This window comes from Lonchura striata, chromosome 2 (genome assembly GCF_046129695.1).
Source record: "Lonchura striata isolate bLonStr1 chromosome 2, bLonStr1.mat, whole genome shotgun sequence".
Taxonomy (NCBI): Eukaryota; Metazoa; Chordata; class Aves; order Passeriformes; family Estrildidae; genus Lonchura; species Lonchura striata.
In genome coordinates, this window is record NC_134604.1 from 38,374,322 (window position 1) to 38,393,603 (window position 19,282).

The 19,282-nt window shown below is 43.9% G+C and overlaps 1 protein-coding gene across 2 annotated transcripts in view; it reads left to right on the top strand.

The window, feature by feature from the left end:
* The first annotated feature begins 868 nt into the window (after positions 1-868).
* The window catches only part of FAT3 (FAT atypical cadherin 3), a 396,477-nt gene continuing 378,063 nt past the window's right edge, over positions 869-19,282 (top strand). For both annotated transcript variants that reach the window (XM_021544996.2, XM_021544998.2), the window contains exon 1: positions 869-1,011. The gene's annotated coding sequence lies outside the window, so the exon portion shown is untranslated. The remainder of the gene's footprint in view (positions 1,012-19,282) is intronic.

A 19,282-nucleotide genomic window follows, 5' to 3' on the forward strand; every position in this document is an offset into this window, starting at 1 on the left:
GCATGGACAAAGTGAGAACAGCAGATTAGAAAGCAAATAAAAGTAGCAGCATTTCAGAGCTCTTGCAGAGCAAGGAATAGCTGAAGGTAGACATTATTAAGAAAAAAAAAGGAAAAAATATGTTAAAGTGATCCCTCTCTTTCTCTCATGAATGAGATACCTGATCAGGCAGGGGCCTGGGCTGTACTGCTAGAGAAGGAAATAAACTGAACAGATGATCAAACAGGTGCCTCATCACAACATCCTATTAAAATAGGCAGAGTGAGAACTTGGAATTCAACTCACAGGTGCAGAAGGCACTAAATATATTTCCTCCCTAGTAAAGCTAAAGCGACCAGCCCTTTGGACAAACGTAGCTTCGCAGCAGAGTCACAGGCTGAGACCTCTGGCTCAGCCACCAAACTGTGCTCGGGCTGCCATCCCGGAGCGTGTCTCCGTGCTCAGCCAGCCGCCACAGGGAGAACCGTGTCGGAGGTACCGGGCTGGCGCTACTCAGCGCGGGGACCGGGCTCCCGGCGCCCGCCCCGGCAGGGCTCGGGGCGCAGGTGGAGCCGCGCCGCACAGAGCCGGCGGCGGCCGCCGGTGAGCGCAGAGCCGGCACTGCCCGCCCGGCGGCGGGAGAGCAGCGGGGACCCCCGAGGGCAGCGGAGCACACGGGGCGGCGCGGCGCCCTGCCCGGAGCGGATGACCTTGGGCGAGTCCCCTGGAGGACACACATTCCGCGAGCGCCTGCTCGACCTCCCGCGGGCCGGGTCCGGGCGGCGGGAGCCCCGCGGCGGGCGGGGCCGGGGCTGGGGCCGGGGCGGGCGGTCCCTCCCCGCGGGCGGGAGGCGGGCGCGGGCCGCGCTCCCGGCAGGCTGCACTGGGCTGCGCTGAGCTCGGCGCGGCGCCGGGCGGGGAGCGCCCCGCTCCTCTCCTCCCTTGCCTCTCGCCACAGCCCGGCGGCGCCCAAGGCGGCATGGAGACCCAGCGCGGGAGGCCGCGGGGCAGCGCCCGGAGCTGAGCCGGCCGGTGGGTACCCGCCTGGGGCTCGGGGAGGGGCGCGGAGGCGATGGCGGAGAAACTTTCCGCCGGGCAAACTCGGGGGTGCGCGGGGGCTCCGGGGGCTGCGGCCGCGACTCCTGCCGCGGAGACTCCGCCGGGGCAGCGTCCCTGCACTGTGCCCGTGTCCCGCTGCCACCCCGCGCCGCTCCTGTCAGCCGCCGGTCCCGCTCCCGCTCTGCCCCGCAAGGTGCAGCAGTGGGCGGCTGCCCCGGCTGCGCTTCCCGCTTCGCACCGGGCTTTAGCTCGCAAGCAGGCAAGAGCTGGCTTTCTGTGTTTAAAGAATTTCCTCGCCGCCTTTTAAGTGCTCTCATTTTGTAGTTTTTTTGTGGTGGTATTTTTTTTTTTTTTCTTTTAAACTTGTGACAGCTAGGGCGAGGGGCTGTGCGTCTGTCGCCGCTCTTCAGCTGCAGTTGCTCTTGGCTGAGCCTGAGCACTGGCTGCAGCTGCTTGGGCTGGGGAGAGACGGGTGTTACCGGAGGACCTGCCTGTTCATCTGTCTGTCTGTCTATCTGTCTGTCCATCTCTTTTTCCCCTCGATGTTTTAGGAGGGAGGGCTCGCTTTGCCCTCCCCGTTCGCAGGCTCCGGAGCCGGGGCGCTGGCTGGAGCCGGGGGAGCGCTCTGTGCGGGGCAGCGGGGGCAGCAGCCTTGTCCCCTCGTCCCTGCCGGCCTTTGCCGGGGCTGCTCGCTGCGGGTTCCCGCCCCCTGCGCGCCCGAAACTCGGGCCGTGTGCGAGTGTGTGTCCGGGTGCGTGTGCAAGGGCTGGGGTGTGCACCCCTGCGAAGGGAGCCTGCCCCGGCTGGCCATGGGTTAAACGTGGCGCTCCCAGCTCTAACTTCTGCTATTAAAGGAAGTCATCCAGCCTCTCCTACCCACTTTTTGAATCCCACTGGATTATTTGCAGGAGGAAAAGAGAGCGGCAGCCCCAAGGAATGCATCAGTGGGTGTCTTTTACCTTTTAAAATTTTTTTATTACTATTTTTTGTGGTGGTTTAGTGCCCTTGCTTTGTTGTTGAGACGATTAAGCATTGATGAGTGTCCTTAGTCCCAGAATCAATTAAAATAAATACATATACATTGGACATAAAGGGAAGTCAGCACTAGCATCCTGGCAGAGGCACTAAAGCATCAAGTTTGGTTAAAAGGAAGGGATTTGAGGAAATGAATGCTTCTGTTCATACCCATTTACTTTCCCTTTGCAGCACTGTCAGCTTAGAGAGGTGTATCTTTTGATCAGGGTTTGTGTGTTCTTAACCAACTTCTGTCCAACAGAAAGAAAGAAAAAATCCTCTCCACAGGCACAGGTGTTATAACTTATCTCTCATTTAGCAAAAGCTTTATGAAATTCGGTTTGAGTCTTCATCAAAGGAATTAAAAATCAGGAGAGGATGAACTATGAGGAATGCAGAGGAGAGCTGCTGCACCATTCTACTTGCTGCCTGGATGCTCTGTTTTCACTGAGGATTCGTTCCTGGTCTGAAGCAGTTCTGGAAGAACATAAGCATTAGTTGGGAAAGCAGAACTAGGCATAATAACCTGGCGAATACTTGCCTGTCTCTTCCTGCTGACATTCAGAGGGCTGCTTCTTCAGTTAACAAAAAATTCCTTTTGCTGCTTGGAGAGTATTTGGTTGTGAGTGCAGGGAGGGAAGGAGTGGTCCCTTGGATCTAGCTTGCTGTTGCAGAGTGCTACTGACAAAGAGCTTACAGGTGTGATTGTTGTGTTGCAAAAAACACTAGAGACTTGTTGAGAGAGCCAGATGGGAGACAATGTACTGCAAGACTGCAAACTATGGGTATCCCTCTGTCTGATCCTTTGGTGGTGCTAGTGTGGTAGAAAATCAGCAGGTTGGCTGTGCTTGTCTTGATGTGGTAAATCATAGTTTTTTTTTTTACTTTTGTTCCTGTTTACTTGTAAGCTTGATTCTTAACAAAGCATCTGTTGGCAGTGTAATGACTGTACTCCATACCCGCATGCCGACAGCATGTAGGAGGGTTCCTGACCTGTGTTAGGTTACTGTATTGTCCTGTGTGCTGGACAGGGATGGGGTATAACCCTCCCCCCCGCCCCAGTTTCCCTAAATTGCTGGCTTGCTCCATTTCTCACACGAGGGACTTCTGTTGCACCAGATTACGTTGTTGTGGCTCCTACCGTCTTGCACTACTGTGACCTGATGGTCTCTGGTTGATGGATTCTGTCAAATGCAATGAAATGAACAATTAGGAGGCAGGGTGTTTAGCCATTGCTTGTTAGGAGCAGTTTGTAGGTGCTGTTCCGCTACAGATATATTTCTGTGCTGAGTTCCAAAATGTCTTCCGACACATGCCAACTGCAGTCATACAGCTTGTATTTACAGGCAGGATTTGTGAAGGACAGAAAGTTGGTTAGGATAAGGTTTGTTTTAGAATGATGTGCCAGTGTGAAACATCATGGTTCTGCATACAGGTTTGAATCCCTTACAGTCCAGCAATATCTTAAATTTCCTAACTGTTCGATGAATATTTGCTTGCTTATGTGAAGGGTTTCATGACTTCTGCCTGCAGTACATAGTACAAAAGCTCTTGGCACTCTTAACATCCTTATTGTGCTGGCTGGAAGTTCCAAGGCAGAATGGGCAGGGTCTCAAAATTTCAGAGGTGAAATCCTGGCTGTGCTGACTTCAGTGGGAGTTTTGCCATAGATGACAGTGGGCCAAAACTTCATCCAGAAGTAGTTCTCCCTTCTTGCTGGTAATCCTGTTGTGTTCTCTAGGGAAGATTTTGGTTTTCTGTTGCCACCCAGACTGAGTTTGCTAGGCAGAAAAGACAGAAGTCTCTTAGGATGTCATGCTGTGCCTTTCAAAAGCACAGCATTCTTGGGAAGGAAATCAGGGCGGATAGGAGTTGGAAACAAAACCCCAAATGTGGACACATGCTGACTGTCTTGCTGCTTGTGTCCCGAGTGATTCCCAGGAACATGGATCAAGAACTCTGAACTGAGCACAATTAGCTTCTTGAAACTGCAGAGGAGGGATCTGTCAATGCCTGCAGCCAGTGCATCTCCTGGTCCCTGCTTCTGCATTTGCAAATTATCGGTTTACTGACAGACATTCAATATTTGAAGCAACAGTACATTCATTAATTCAACCCTACTTAGCCTGTGCACACTGAATGAGTTTTCTGTATGTATGTGATCTAGTGAGTTATTCTCAGAGACACTTAATATATCCAGCTTCTAGATAAATTTTTATGTTACATGACAGTGACAAATGGGAAGTGTTTGCCACTTTTTTCCACAACTTGAAAGGTATGCAGTACAGAATATCAGAACATGTATTTAATCAGTGCTGATGGAAAGCTAGTCCAGGTCATGGCCATGTAATAAAAGTGATCATCACAAGAAGAATGTGTTGCTTCAGTTTATTATATTCAGTGGAGTAGAAGAGGTTTTTAAATATATACCAAAAACTTTGACTAGGATTGAGATATTTGAATCTGTCTGATTTTGATTTTTTTTTTCTAGTGGAAACACTGTGGTGTCTGCAATTCCAGTGTAGACAGTTTTTCTTTACAGTACATTCTTCTGCCTTGCATTAATGCCAGACTTTTAGGTATTTTGCTCCTGTATGATGATGAAAGAAATGAAAATATAGACTAATGTGAAGCTAAGTAGCCTTTCTTACATGTGCATCCTTACTTTAACAGATTTAAATAAGGAGAAAATGTTGAACATTTATAAATTGTATGTTAATGTCTCTTTGTTTGTTTGTTTATGCATCTAAAACAAAACAATACTAATTCTTATTTACCTTATGTAAGTGCACAGGCCTCATTTTGTCCCAGTATAAAGAATTACAGATATCATAAAAGGCATTGTGTTAGACCCTGAAGTCATATGAGTGGTTAACATCTGGATGTATGTGTTAACACAGATAAGTTTCGGGCACTGTTAGTACTGTCAGGATGCAAAAGATGGCAGTGCTGTGAAGAGGGATCTGAGCAAACCCTGCTGGGCTGTCGTTCAAACCTCTGCTCTGGGATCTGCACAGACTTTCAGCTTCTGGGTTTGCCGTTTGATTTTTTTTTTTTAACATAAGTGAAAATCAAAGAGTTGATAATAACCATCATTGTATCTTTGCTCTGTGTCTAAGCCTTAAGTAATGTATTCTCTTCAGTGCTTGAACTTGAAGGCTGAGCTGGAGACAGGACTTGCTGGGTGCTGGACTAGAATATGCATCAAGTGATGCAGTGTGAGAGAGATATTGTTCTTAGCTTGCTTGTTTTTATTCTTGTGCAGTGCTACAGGCTGGGGGAAGAGTGGCTTGAAAGCTTCCCAGTGGAAAAGAATCTGGGGGTGCTGGTCAGCAGCAGCTGAACATGATCCAGAGTGTGCCCAAGGGGCCAAGAAAGCCAGTGGTACCCTGACATTTATCAGCAATCGTGTGACCAGCAGGACCAGGGCAGTGATTGCCCCCTGTACTCGGCACTGGTGAGGTCACACCTCCAATCCTTAGCTTTATGTTTAGCTTTGGGTCCCTCACTGCAAGAAAGACATTGAGGGGCTGGAGCGTGTCCAGAGAAGGGCAACGGAGCTGGGGAAGGGTCTGGAGCACAAGTCTGGTGAGGATTTGCTGGAGGAGCTGGGGGTGTTTAGCCTGGAGAAAAGGAGGCTCACAGGGAACCTGATCACTTTCACAACTGCTTGAAAGGAGTGTGTAGCTACTGGAGGTCCATCTTTTCTACAATGTAGAAAGCTATGTCAGGGGATATTTAGATTGGATATTAGGAAGAAAATTGCTCATAGAAAGGGCTGTCAACCCTTGGAAGAGGCTGCCAATGGAACTGTCACCATCCCTGGAGGAATTTAAAGGATGTGTAGATGTGGCACTTAAGGACATAGCTTAGTGGTGGACTGGTGGTTCTGGGTTAGTGGTTGGACTGGATGATATTTAGAGGTATTTTCCAACATAAATTATTCTATGAGTCTGTGAAAACTACAAAATATAGGGGGTTTTGGGTGAAATTAGTGTTGCATGGGATTAGTAGCAAGGCTGATACTGAAAACTTCCTGATTTCACTCCTTTTTTTTCTTGAAAGAATCAAGAGCAGACCTTGAGTAGGGTTGCAGAGATGTAGAGGGATGTAGGGTTTTGTGTTGGAAAATTCTCCATTGTCTTATTGAGCTGTTGTTGATTTTGCTGCTGTTCTTGGTGTATGAGCCTGGTTACTATAATAATTATACCTAAATGTGTCTATGCCTCTACTGCCTGTCATCCACAGTAAATCAAAGGCATGGACCCTGCAGGCACTTAAAGCAAGTTAACACAAATGAAAAACACCAGTGGCTTTGCCTGGGACAAAACATTATTTTATTTCTTTCTCCTAGATGATGACACTACTAATTGTATGGCTTCCAGTGCATGAGTGTAACTTCCTTTGACATCAGTGCGTGTTGGCTTGGTCATTACACATGTGCCAACACAGTGCAGCCCCTGCTGCAGGGCTTCAGGGGTACTTTCCCTCTGCTCCTGCAGAGTCCACAGCTCCGTCCTTTGGCTGAGGAGCTGGTCTGAGAGATGTGCCAATACGTGGGGTGGCTTCTCTGGACTGAAATCTTCCTTCCTTTTCTACTATCTAAGATGATTTCTCCCCTTTTAAAAAAAAAATTCATCCCTAATTTAAAAAAAAAAAATTTTTTAAATGAGTTTAGCAGACCATCCTGAGATGTTCTGGGCTTTCTAGGCAGGTAGCCATCAATAGGCTGAGTTAGGCCACTTCTGTCTTCAGTGGAGCTGGTGGTGGGATTTAATGCTGACTGTAATAGGAATTGCTTTTGGGCCATTCAGAGCTCTTGAAATCCTGCCCTGCTGCATTTCCAGCCTCTTAGCTTGGTCCTGTAGAGCATCTAGGTAGAGGGAAATCATTCTGAAGACTTCTGTAGTGCTGGTGAGAAATCATCTGTCACCAGCACTGGAAATGCACCAGAAACACAACTTGTTTCTGCTTGCGCTATGCAAACCAGCCATTAATAATGTTCCTTCCATGTCTTTGCAGACTTCAAAGAATCTTCCAGCTGCTGCAGGAAGCCTAGTGAGAGAAGGTAGCTGCAAGTTTAATTGTAGCTTCAGGACTTTAGCTCAATCAAAATCCAAACAATCTGATAAAAATTACAGACACGTGAATGTTGTCAAAGGTTAAAAGTGAGCCCTCTTCAGAACAGCTGTTTATGGTTTAAATCTTAAAATAAAGGAGCTTATTCATATTCCTAAATAACATTGAACATAGATTATTTTTGCCTTCAAACTGTTTGAGCACTTTGCATGATAGTGCAGGTTATATTTCTTGGTAAGTGCATATAATGACAGTATAAATGGCAGCTTTGCTGTCAGATGTGTAGCGCTAGTATCTTCTTAATATTAAACATGAGTATGTCCCACATTGCTTAAACAAATCATGGCACCCAGAGTCTTAAGAGAATGCCTTTGTATTCTGGTGGAGGGTGATTTAATGGAATCCTAGAATGGTTTGGGTTAGAAGGGACCTTAGAGATTAGGTAGTTCCAACCTTCCTACCACGGGCATGGATGCATTCCACTAGATCATGTTGCTCAAAGCCCTATCCAACATGGCTTTGAACACTTCAGGGATGAAGTAGCCACAACTTTGCTGTGTAACCTGTTTCAGTGCCTCACCACCCTCGCAGTAAATAATGTCTTCCAGATATTTAATCTAAACCTGACCTCTTTCAGTTTTAATACATTACCCCTTATTCTATCACCACATGCCCTTGAAAAATGTTCACTGGTGTACCTACGGAAGCATTTCTTGTTGCCCTTTACATCCCTGGCCAGAATTAATTCTGTTAGTTCTTTGGCTTTCCTAACCTCTGCTCCCTGTCTGCTCAGACAATCTCTCTGTATTTCTTTCAGGCTGCCTGTCCTTGCAGCCATCCTCTGGAAGCTTCCTTTTTGTGTTTGAGTTTGTCCAGGAGTTTGTTGTTTGTCCATGTGTCCATATTTAAATAAGCAGTTAGTAATTTTGAGATATGCATGTTTTGGGTGGGTTTGATTAGGTTGGTTGTTCAGGTTTGTTTTTTTTTTTTGAGAGCTGGTGTTTGAAAGTCTTTAATTCATTCTCTGTATGGTAATTAGGTAATGGCAGCTCTTGCTGCAGTCCAGGTGAGTGAAGTCACTGCTTACATGGCTGCATCTTTGTGGTGTGATTGCATGTGAGGTAGAGTTGGCAGCTTGTGTTGGGATGACCTAGTTTTATGGATTTTTGCTGTAGTGCAGTGATGGATACACTGGTAATCAATAAACTCAGAGCTGACGTTTTACATGGACATTTTTCCAGAGGTTTGCTGTGATATTTTTTGGTCAAACTTGAGACACCACTATTCACTGCTAGGATTTTCAAGGAAGCATAATTGCTGGTTTCCTTTAGAGATGAGCAGCCTTTTGCTTTGTTCCTGAACTTTGTTAAAAAAAAAAAAAAAAAAAGTGTTACTTCTGCTTTGCCCTTGGTAGAGGGTGTCCGTATTATTGTAGTAGTCCAAACCTAGATAAGTCTGCACTATGCAAAAGTGTTCCTGTGGCAGAGAAGGTACAGGACTGGGTGGAACAACAGCAGGAGTAATTGTTACTATTGTTATTTTAATCTGGAGGTTTTAATTTGGGGCCTGGATGCAAACAGAATGAAAAGGCAGGTGTTGATTTTCAGTAGCCAAAGATTTCCATGCTGTCAGATACTGAATAACTGGAGATGTTGTGATGGTGAAGCCTCTTGACGCTTCTGCCACTGGCCCAGACCTAGGGGACTGAATAATTCTGAGATTTTTGTGAATCTACAGGGAGCAGACTGGTTTTAAAGTCTTACTGTTGACCTCCCATGCATGAACACAGTTCTCTCCAAAAGGTGTGTGAGTTTGGGTCACCTTTGATGTATTGGAGGAGGCTTTGCCAGCCTGCCTTGCTGCCCTGTGCAGGCTGCTGGCTCGCTTCCCTTGGCTTTGCATGGCAGCATCTGTTTGGGAGGTTCTTTACACAGCACTTTTAGTGCAGGGAATATTTAAAGATGCCCACAAGGCTCCTTTGGTGTGATTTACTGCATGAGTGAAAAACATGGTGATTCAGATCATTAGGACTACAAGCAAATTTTCTGTGTGCTTTTGCAGCCATGTTGTGAGGTCAGGAATAAATGCTGAGGCACATATGCTGCTGTCGGGGCTTTGAGGATTGACCTTTGCAATCCGTGATGCATTTGTTTGGCTGTGGTTTGTCTTTGGGTGAACTGGCATGGTGAGGTGTAGCTGGGCTCATGCTGGACCCTGCTCCTCTAAGCTTGCACAGTGCATGCTTGAGTTCTGTTCTGGAGTAAACCAGCAGATCACACTGACAGCCAGAGCCTGAAGTGCCCTGCTGGAAATAAAGCCAGTGGTGATTCCCTATGGATTATCATTAGGGAAAAAGACCACGTTAAAACGGCAGGATGCAAAGTTCTGTTCCTTTCTCTCTGCTTCTTCAGCTGTTTTGAGAAGCTGTATTCTGAAACACCCTTCCAAGGGCTGTTTCTCTCTCCAGTGGTTTAGTGACAGCTAAAATGATTATTGAACATTAACAGATATCAGCTGATCCACAGCTGACTTGTTCAGGTATAGATTGTGTGCATGGAAAGACTAAGGAAAAAGTGAAAGGGAGAAGAGATTGTAAGGTAAGTATGGAGTGAGTAGAATGTACTGCTCTGGGCATGGGTTAATGGATGTGGAAGAGAAAAGGGTGAGGAAAAGAAACAGTGGATGCAGTGTTCCAATGGTGGTGACTCAGTAAAGGAACATGGAAGTTTTGGAGTCCTGGACTATGCTAGGTACCTGGCTGGGGAATGGGGAGAGAATGAGAAGGATACATAGGGAACTGCAGCTCTATTAGGCTTTTTCTGGCTTTTTTTTTTTTTTTTTTTTTAAGCTGTCTTAAATACCTGAGATTTTCAGCATGGCTGGAACATCATATCTGATGTCTTTGTTTGGTGTTCTTAGATTGACAAGCTTAAAATGGGCTTTCAGACTTAGATTTTTGTTATCTAACCACATGCAAGTGGAAAATGTGTCTGGACATAGATTCTGAGAGACATGAGATTTGGCTGAGATTGAATCAAATTTGACTTCTCAAATTTTGGTAACTTTGGGAATGTTTCATCCCTTACATTGCTGTTTTGTATATAAAAATGAAGGTGATAGTAATAATAAAAGCAGAATTTCTACCTGTTCCCAGAAGCTTTAACTAAGGCATTTTTCTGAGAGGCAGATGAGCTAAAGAAATGGTTTTTTTAAGACATTCATATCGCTTTTCTCACTAATTCTTCTGAGAGATTTCCTTTTGTCTTCCCGATTCCTGTGATGCACAGCTTCTCCACAACCCAAGTTTAAGATGAATTTAGCATTCCATGATTCCTGCAAATTTAACAGTCTATCACACCTTGCAGTTTATGCCCTGCAAAGAATTCACCTGCAGTGTGGGCTGGCCGTGGGCTGGCCTGGCCAGTTTAAGAAGGTCTTGGCAAAAGGAGGGAAACTGAAGTATCCTGCAGTGATCTTTTGTGCATATAATTTGCCTTTCTCACTTTTCTTGCTTTTTATCTACTGTGTGCTCTTCTCCTATGCCCAACCGCAGTTCCATGTACTAATGCAAAAGAGAGCTTAGCCTTTTATATTAAAAGTAATTTTTCTCCTGATTGATGTGTTGCTGGAGCTGTAGGAACTCGCTTGGGTATGTCAGTCCTGCATCTTGAGGGTTGTTCACGTGTTGCCACTAGGACCCAAAGTGCAGCAGGAGGTGAAGGCTCTGCTGAGCTGCTGAACCCAAGTGCGTGTGTTGGTGGCTGGTGCTCCTGGGCAGCTGGGGCTTGCCCAGCAGGCAGGCTGGGCACGGAGCTTCTCGTGGCCTCAGAGCATGCTGTGCTCACGGCCATCCTCATAGCTGCCCTTCAGGGGTTGTATGGAGGTATGCACTGGCTCTAATAGGAGTCATTAAACAGAAATTATGTAGGTCATTACCCTGTGTGGAGTGGGAGTTCTTGTGCAGTGAGTGTGTACATTGAGGATTGTGGCTGTTATCGTGGTATGTCCTTACCAGATTTAAATAATGTTGCTCTTTAAGTTGTTTTTAAAGTTGTTCCTAATAGGATTGGCCACCTTCAGGGTGCACTTTATGCGTGGGCTGTCTTTATTGTACTGATGGTGTAACTGTATTTGTTGCTGAAGGTCAGCAGAAGTCCTAGTTTCTGCTGTCCTCTTGCATAAGTAGTTCTTGGCAGTTTTGGGAGTCGTTTTCCATCCATCAGAGTGAAACTGAGGTTAGGATCTGATTCTTTGGATTTCAGACAAAAGGAATAGTGACCTCTCGTGAATGTTTGTTTCCATGCCAATAGACGCTGGATGACTTAATCTCTGCATATATCAACATGTTGATCAAGTTTCACTCCAAAGTATCCAGGGCTAACTATAACAAATATTTAAAAATATAAGCCTGGGTTGTAACTGAAGACGTTTCTTGGTTATACAGTTCTGAGTGTAATGAAATGACAGCTCAGGGCTGGATTTTTAGGATAGCTTTATCTGCAGTAATACTCAGCTCTGGGTCTATCAAAACAGCCTTCTAAAGCCAGAGCTGCCTGTGGCATGGCATTTGCTCAAATATGCCTTAATAAAATCAGTGCCAGGCTTCCTATCCAAAGGAGAAATGAAGTCTTTGAGTGTATCTGCTTTTCATATACCTGCTAGGAAATCCTAGGGCTGAGATTCTGTGGAAATGGCAAAGTTGGATTAATTCTGGGTGTGTTTCCTGAGGGCGATGTGGCTGTTTGGTTTGCTCTTCCTTTCTTTTGTGCAATGAGCATAAGCGTGAAGCTGATGTTGTGCATGGGGATGGGAGCAAAGCCCTTTGCAGAGTGATTGCTGAGCGCTTGTTGCTTACAGAGCAGGACTTCTAAACAAACCATCATGCAGAGTTGCATGCCATCCCTTGCAAATGGAGGTACTTCAACCTGCTTATTCCAGCAGGTCAACCCCAGGTGCAGCTGGAGAAATCAGGTGGCTTTTGAGATCTAGATGCAGAAATGCTGTAGACTGAACTCATCTCATCTTTGCCATTGCCAGCAGGAGCACTTCATTTGCAGTAATGTTATTTTATCATGAGCCAAACAAAAACACACAATTATGCTAAAACCACTCCAGACTGTGTTTTAAAGGTATCAATCAGTCTGTTAATTTAAAAGAAAAACCTTTTTTCTAGTTTGCTTTCCTGTACTGATTCTTTTTTAGCTCTTAATTAGGTCATTGGGACAAAAACAGGAATGAGATGTATTTGGGATTTGCCACCATTTACAAAACCAGTAACTCTTTTCTTCCTGAGAGTGTGGACCCTGAGTTGAAGCAGACTTCCTTACTGACTGTGCTGTGAACATATAAAGGTTTGGGATCTTTTATAATACTCAGACTTTGAAATCTGCCCCAACATACTCACTTAGTAGTTACGGAATAAAGAAATAAGTCTACAGACCAACGGTCCCGCAAAGGAAACCATTTTACCATCCTTGTCCCCATGTGCCTGTGTTTTTTCCACTGAAAAAAGAAACTGAAGGGAAAATTTGAAACCCTGAAACTCTGACACATTAGAGAATATTTCCCAAATTCATTTGGAGAGAAATGTTATTGCCTATTACCTTCAGATCTTGTATTGTACATGTCTGCAGAATCTGAGGGTCAAGGTTTCGGGGCCGATGTTAGCTTGTCTCACCCCTAGCAGTAAGTCCCAAAGCTCTGTCTCCTAGGAAGGGGTTAGTGCCAAGTCCTCACACTCCATTTAAATGGACAGACCTGTGCTCCTCCTGCAGTGGCAGTAGTACTGCACAGACACAGGGATCCTGATTTGTTCTAGCCATTGCTTTCTTTAATAAGTTCCCAGAAAATATCTTCTATATCTTGGTATTTAGTGTTGCGTAAGATGAACCTTTAGAAGGAAGGAGATTATGGAGCAGTTTGATAGGAATGACTGATAACAAATGAAAATGCTGCTAAGCAGCCCTGAGCTGCTGCTATCTGGTATGGTCTCACTGGTCATCCCAGCCAGCCCCTTCTGGAGGCTTGTGCCTGCCTGTGGAGACACAGCTCCAGCCCACAAACCTGTAGTTTGTTTCACTGATACATATCAAAAGGCTTCATGAGTTTGGACAGGATCCTGACTTGCTCCCATTTTAGAAATGAAGGAATCAAGGCAGAGTTAGGTGAACTGACTTACTCCATGGCCTCACAAGTACTAGAGGTTGTGTGAGATCTGGGACCCAGCTGTCCTCAGATTTGATGAGCAGAAGACTGTGCTCAGCAATTCTGCCCAAGAGGAAGAAGACACATAAGCTTGATCTAGCACTGCACGGCTTAAAAAGTCACTCATTCTGCTTAGGGCACTGTGCATGTTGATTTAACTTCAGGTTTCCTTCCTGCTCTTCCCTGTCCTATAAGAGACTATTGAGAACAGCATTGAAGTATTTATATGGTATTTTTCTAAAGAAAGCTGGTTCAGATATTGAGGTAGTCAAATATCACCCATGAGCTGCAGTTTGTCCGAGTCCTGGGAACTGATGCCCTCCCTGCCAAAGAAGACAGGTCTCCTGGCCTCCTTATCATCAGCAGAGCTAGAGATAAAGGAATTCCATGTGTGAAAGGTCACCCTAGCTTAGTAACAGAGCCTCCCTTTATGGTTAATGATAAGCACTTCCAGGTGGGTTTCATTCCTTCCTTCCCATGTATCTGGCCAGGAACTCGGGGTGGGTGATTCATGCTGCTTACATTGATTACTGTGGCAGTGGAGTTGACTAATTTAGATTAGATTAATAAATTTTAGCTGACTGAATTGGATGAGAAAAATTCCCCACTTATCGTCTTGGGTGAGTTTAGTGACCTCCAGTAGTGCTACTAGTGTCTGCTAGAGAACTGTGTTGGTGAGAGAAAAGAATAAAGACATTTAGGAAAACAAATTTGAAAGACTGCGTTGCTACTAGGCTTCTCTTGATTTGAAGGTCCAGGATAGTTAGGAATTGCTAATTTGCTTTCTACAGATATCTGCTGTTGAGGGCATGGGGGCATTTGGGCATTGTGTTTTGTGGAAGTTCTGGATGAAAGTTTTTGATAGCAGTAAGCATGCTTAGCTTAGAGGAACTCTATTTGGGAAACAGCAATTAGGAAGAACACAGTAGCAGAAATTAAAAGAAAGAGGAAATTCTATTAATGCCCGTCTTTATGCAAGTAGCAAGTAGGTCAGTGAACTGAAAAGGATCCTAAACAGACTTGCTGGCCTCGCACAGTGAGGAGGTTGAGATGGCAATTTAGTCAGGGGTTGGTTGCATAAAGCAAAGAGTAGTCAGAATTGCAGAAAACGTGTTTTATTTTTATTGTTGAGAATAAAGATAAAACTTGTGTCAGCCCTGCATTCCCATGCAGAGATAGCCAAACCTATTGTCTTTGGGTTTTGTGGATGGAGGGACAAAAGCAGATTAATTGAGGCCATGCAAGATTATTGTGTTGCACATGTGATTGCTGACCTTAGTGCGAGGCACTGTCTCTTTTTGTGTCCCATGCTACGGCGTGGGTGGCAGAGGGACCATGGGGTGTCCTGCTTGGGGCTGCTGTCACAAGGGATATGCAGGAGTCGAGGTGCCCTGATTCAGAAAGCCATTTGTGTGATGAGCAAGTGACGACATGATTCCCGCTCCCCAGTAAGCATGAGGGTAAGAGTCCAATTATTTTGCACATAATGAGGAGGTCACTGAAAGAAGGACTGGAGTTTGGCAAGGCAAAATGGGAATGCTCTCTTGCTTCCATTTTGTACTAGGAAGCCTCATTATTTAGTTATGTGATTATGGTTGTAGTTCTGGCTCTTGAGGTTTGAAGTTATTGGAAGGATGATGCGATTGTCTTGATATATCTGGAGATCACATAAGGTAGAGTAGGAAAGAGGCTGTGACCAAATAACATAGCATTTTTTGGAAACATCCCGGGGATGATGGAGAGTAATTTATGGGCCAGAATATAGACATGTCAAAACAAAACAGAATTAAGTCTATTAGTATTAACCATTACTTATTTGAATTATTTTAAGGAAGGGAAATTTCAAGCCTGTCTTTATGCAGACTGGTGTTTATTGAATGAGGGATTCAAATAATGACATTTCTATCTAAGAAGCTTGAAGCAACTGGAAGAACTGATCTGGGGCAGAACGCTGGTGCAGTGGCAGCAACAGGTGGGATATGCACTAGTTCTGGTGAGCCAGGAGTGTTTGGGGATGACCGGTGGGTATAAAGCTGCAGCAGTAGACCTGTCAGCACGCTGGGAAGCCAAATCTGCTGCTTCAGTGGAAAATATGGTGAGGAATCATGAATGAGCCATTGTTCTGGAAATGCTTTGAAACCTCTGAATCTTCACTTAAGTTTATTTGGTTGCTTTGGCTTTGACAGAAAAGAATTTTCATCCAAATAGAGTTGTTTAGGAACACTTTTAAAATCAAGTGTTGTTCTCCCATTTTCCCTTTCTTCCAAAATGTTTTTCCATTGTTTAGGCAACAAGGTGGAAAAGAACAAGAGATGGTTGTTGCACCTTGAAACCCTCTAGGTATTCTCCAAACAGTTTAAAAAACTTTCAGAAACTTCAGTGCGATGCTTTAATAAAAAATAAGTGTGTGCATGCACAGAAGTAAAAAGTATCCTCATCTAATTTTTCTCTTTTTATTTTTGTATAAATTTACTTAACACGTAGAGAGGCAGTGTGTACCTGTTTAGTTATCACATTAATGAACCTCTAGGTTGAAAGAAGATGAACTTATAAAAATGAAGTGCTTCCTGGCATTGATTTCTCTAGACACTAACAAGACAGAATTTTAGTGAAGATGACAACAAAGTAATGTCTCTGAGGGCTAACATGCCAAATTAAAGAAAATGTAAATAAATTAACTGAGTCATCCTGTTACTTTGTAGACTAAGGAAGTTATACAAACAGTTTCTGGAGTCTTCTAGATGTTTGTAAAACTATGATGCAGTACTAAAGGTGTATGAGATACTGAAATAATTTCTTGATTTATAACAGGTTTGTATTTTGGAGTAGGAAGTTTCTGAGAAGAAATGATTCTTTATTTAATGCACAGCTGTATGGTGGAATCAGTTGCAGGAGTAGTGAAAGTCAAACCCGCTAAATGACTGGGACAAAAAGATAAGTCCAGTCTTCTTCAAATATCAAATAATTCCATAGAAGGGTTAGGATACATTAATGAAAGACATAAATTAAAGAAATTATTAGAGATGTGGATGTGGCTTTCTTGTCTCCAGAGGGAGGTAGAAGTCTATCTCTGCCATAGGGTCTTGTCTCTGCAGCCCATCCTACAAGAGATTTTAGGACAGCCTCATTACACAGCTGTCTCTCAAAGTATTTTGGAGTGTCATATTTCTGTGTCTCAGTGACTTTGGAAGTATCACAATTAATTTACAATAAAAGGGAAGTGGTTTTTTCTTCTCTGCTCTGTATCCTTCTTCACTGGTGCTTTATCTCCAGCCTGGGGTAGTACCAGCCAACTGGAACCATCCCTCATCTGACATGGCAGGAGCTTCTTTAGGTGTGGCACTCCTGCATCAGGTCGTCGGGTATTCCCTGTTGTAAGCATGGAATTATGTTTTTGCAGAACTACAGATTTCATGTGGTAGTGTGCAAATACAAGTGAAAAACTGGCCTAGTATGAGATGTAGCTGTCTGAGAGAACTTTTAGCTTTGTTATAAAATCTAAGCCTAAATTTGAAAGGAGGAATACTTGGCATGTTCATGAAAAGGAAGCGTGTGAGACTGGAGTCTGTGATACCACTGGTTTTATAGCACCACTCCAGAGCTGTGTTTCACTTCAGGAGGAGTCAACCCAATAGATAAAAATCATTATATTATATGGTTTGGTGTGGATTTTATTTTGATGAATTATGGGTATTTCTAATGCAAGTCCAGGTTGCAGTTAGGCTGGAGTATTCCTTCCTCTGATTATTACATGATTTTGCGTCTTGTAGCTTTTGCAAGTCAGTGGTTGAAAAGAATTCTGGAATATATTTTGGTTGTTTTTTTCTGTCTTGCTTTTTGTACAGTAAGCGTATAACCCATAATTTATGATCTTAGTCACCTTTGAAATTAATTTTTCAAGAATTTTTAAGAGATTGAAGGTTTTTCTCTTTGCCTATTTTATAAAAGATATGAAAAACCAGGTCACACCCGCCTTAGAAGTTTTCTGTTGGATTTTCTTTAATTGGATATTCTGATTGATTTATTTACTTTTTATTTCTTGTTTATTTAGTTATTTATATTTTTAGATTGTTTCAGGTTTTTTTTTTTTTAGTTTGGATTTCCTGTTGTAGCATCTTCAATCTGATATATGTGGTCTAAGTTTTTGAGGAGGCAGGGAGGTGACTTTTGGGACTTTTTTCCTGTTTCTATGGTGGCCTCAGATTAATACAATTTTTTTATTACTTTCTGGAAATAGAAATACAGAGAGATAATACACCTGTGGAGAAGTAATATCCGTCTGTAAGGAGGTGAGTAGGGAAAATACGTATCCTGCAGAAATAGAATATGTATTAGTTTACATTTCCTTCTGTATTTTGAGGTTTAGAAAGTGATAGGGTGAGCTGTTGTTGCAAGCTTCTGGTTAATCTGATCTTTTTAAAGTCTGTTTTCCATTGCAGTTAGGGAGTCTTGCTCCACATTCAAGTTGCTAATTCTTGACACACAGGATATTTTCCTTCTCATTAAAATGTGTTTATTTATTTTGCAGTGAGAATATCTTGCTCAAGATGCTTCTTTTGATCTTTGGTAATGTCACAGACTCAGTAAGACTGCTAGCATTAAGTAGTGTTTATCTCATTTCGCTTCTACATCCACTGTTAATTGGACCTGAGTAATATAACCCCATTGCAATAACTGTTTTAGTTTGCCAAGTCTCAATATGATGTCCAAAAAAATTCAGGTAATATTAGTGCTTGGAAATTGCTCCCTGTCTGTAATTGAAAGCCTTCTTCATGTGTTTCTGTGATTTTGTTTGCATTTATTGGGTTTTAGGCCTTTTCAGAAATATGGGGATGGGGAAAAGGTGTAGCAAGAAGTACAAAGTTTTTGCAAAAACAATTATTTTTTTTTTTTTAGCTTGAATTTGTAATATCACTTAGGTTTCTAGGGCAACAACTTCATGTAATGCAGATCAGCAGCTGAAATACTTCTCCTAGCAGCTGGAGAGTGGAGTTAGCAGGACCCACGGTCTGTTCTGCAGCTGATACTGGGAGTTTTGTGGCTGGTGGGGATTGTCCCTGAGCTGCCCTTCATAGCTGGTGTCACTCTGGGGAGCAGCAAGCAGCATTGAGTGATACCAGAGCTATCCTCAAGAGAGGTGGTAATGTAGGATGCTGCAAGTTCAGGGGAGTTAATAAAATCAGATTTCTTATACCTCTGGCTCAGGAGGAGCTTTCAGAGTAGGGAGGAGGTGACGAAGTGAGCTTTCTCCAGAAACTTGGATTGCGGAGGAATGTGAAACTTCACAGTTTTCTCCCATCTTGCTCTTGAAAGTTAACACAAGAGATAGGAGTGGGAGACAGTTTTCTGACAGGAATCCCAGATTCTTCATCCCCAGAAGCTGAGATGGTGACAAGAAGCTGGGTACTCAGCGGAGAGTTGCCTGAAAATTTTGTTGACTGAGTTAAATCCTCCAGCAAGCAGGTGTCGGGTAAATGTTTTGATTCCTTGCAGTATATATTTGCATATTTGAAGATTTCTGGTACTTATGACTCATTTTAGTTTGCCGAAATTTTAAAAAGAGCAAACTGGCAAGGCCCTTAATTTTTATGGGATCACTGTGTAAGGGCTTTGAGGTGCATGCCCTGAGCTGGGCATACTGGGAGGGTGATGTCCATACAGGTCCTAACCAGTGGCATCTTATGGATAGCTGTAGTCACCTCAGACTGTGTGAAGTGTGTTTAACCATCACTGTCTCATCATCTTCAACCCTGAACCTGTTTTCTACCAACACCTCTGCTGAGTCCCTGTTGCCCTCCCCAGCATGGGTGTGGTATTGTGACAGTGTCCTGCTTCTTGACCAGGGTTGGTGTCACAGGTCAGGCTGCAGCAGCAGGCAGCTCTGGCCCTTACAGAAGATCCTATGAAGTGCTGTAGAGCTCTGCTGGAAAGTGAGGCTTCATCTGTA